Source organism: Mus caroli, chromosome 6 (assembly GCF_900094665.2).
Source record: "Mus caroli chromosome 6, CAROLI_EIJ_v1.1, whole genome shotgun sequence".
Lineage (NCBI taxonomy): Eukaryota > Metazoa > Chordata > Mammalia > Rodentia > Muridae > Mus > Mus caroli.
The window spans coordinates 89,006,333-89,007,750 of NC_034575.1; positions in this window are offsets into that span (position 1 = coordinate 89,006,333).

Sequence of the window (1,418 nt, forward strand, 5' to 3'; positions counted from 1 at the left end):
AGTGACCTGTGTTGACAAACCTCTTTACACTCCCAGGAAAGAAATACATCTTAAATCCTCAGAGGTTCGTTTTTATGATTAGAAGAAAATAATCTTTCTGNGTGTGTGTTCTAGAAGAGTGGGGACCTTATCAGTAGGATTGCCATTGTGTTCCAGCACTAGCATCACGCCCAGCACAGAGCAACCGTAAATATTTGTGGAATGAGCAAAGCCACATAAAAGAAAGATAGAAGTAAAATCACAGATAAATTCTCCATCTTGTTGAGAAGCAGGACAGAGTCAGGCACATCACGCACCTCTATTTACTTAGGGATGAGTACAGGAAGTGGGAACTGATGGAGACGTGGGGGGCGTTGAGGGTTAGTGTGCAGAGGGAGGGATTCATCTGGGGTCTGGGATTCTGATCATATTTCATTCCTTGACCTGTGGAAACGTCCTAGATGCACTTGCTTTGTGAAAAATTCCTTAAGTGATACTCCTGGGACCAACGCCCTTGCTATCCGAGGCTTCTTCNGAAGCTTCCCTTTAAGTCAATGAAATCGATTTCTAACATCTAAATATGACGTCATGGNTAAGTAGGCGCTTTCATTCTGANGCTGAGAACAGGAAGTGTTAAGCGCTCCTGCGGGGCTTGCCCCTCAGCCCTTCCTGAATTCAGATACCTCTCTGGAAGGTGATTTGGTTCCTTGTAAGACAGCAGATGTGGGGTGGAAGGGACTCTGCTGCCTTTGGGGTTATAGCACTTAGTTCCTTTTTGCTGTTAATCCTCTGAAAATCTCAGAGCCTTAGATGGGCAAAACTGTGAAAGAGGGAGGGAGAAGAAAGGAAGAAGTTCCTGGTTAGGAACTTCCCAAGTGCACAACCTGGGGAAACTATAGCATTTCTTACTTTCTCACAACCATTACATTTATCAGCTTTTCTCCCTTCTTTAACCCCCTCAGTTGAAATAGTGTTCAAATCCTTAACATCGTAAGCCAGTTTTGAGTTAGACGCACATACTAGTCCTTGGACAAAGTGGTCTGTTTACAGGATGGCTCTCAGGGGAATCAAAGGTTAAAGGCAACTTGGACATTCATCCAAAAAGGATTGGTATGGTGCATTGACACCCAACAATGTAGAATACTCATTTGTATAGAAAGAGTAAACTGTGTATGTTCAAAGTACCAGATACAGAAAATGCGTTTGGATTACTAGTATTTATGAATGTACCTTTTTTTTTTTTTTTACAAGGAAATGCAGAAGGCTATGAAAATATTGGTCACTCNCAAAGGAGCATACCACATGGGAGCAGAAGAGGGCCGTTTCCCTGTGTGCTCTATAATTCTTTGGATATTTAAACCATGTTACATATTGTCTAACTAAAAATAAGTTTAAAAAGGCAAAGTGATGCTTTGGCTATGGACTGCCATTTTGCCACA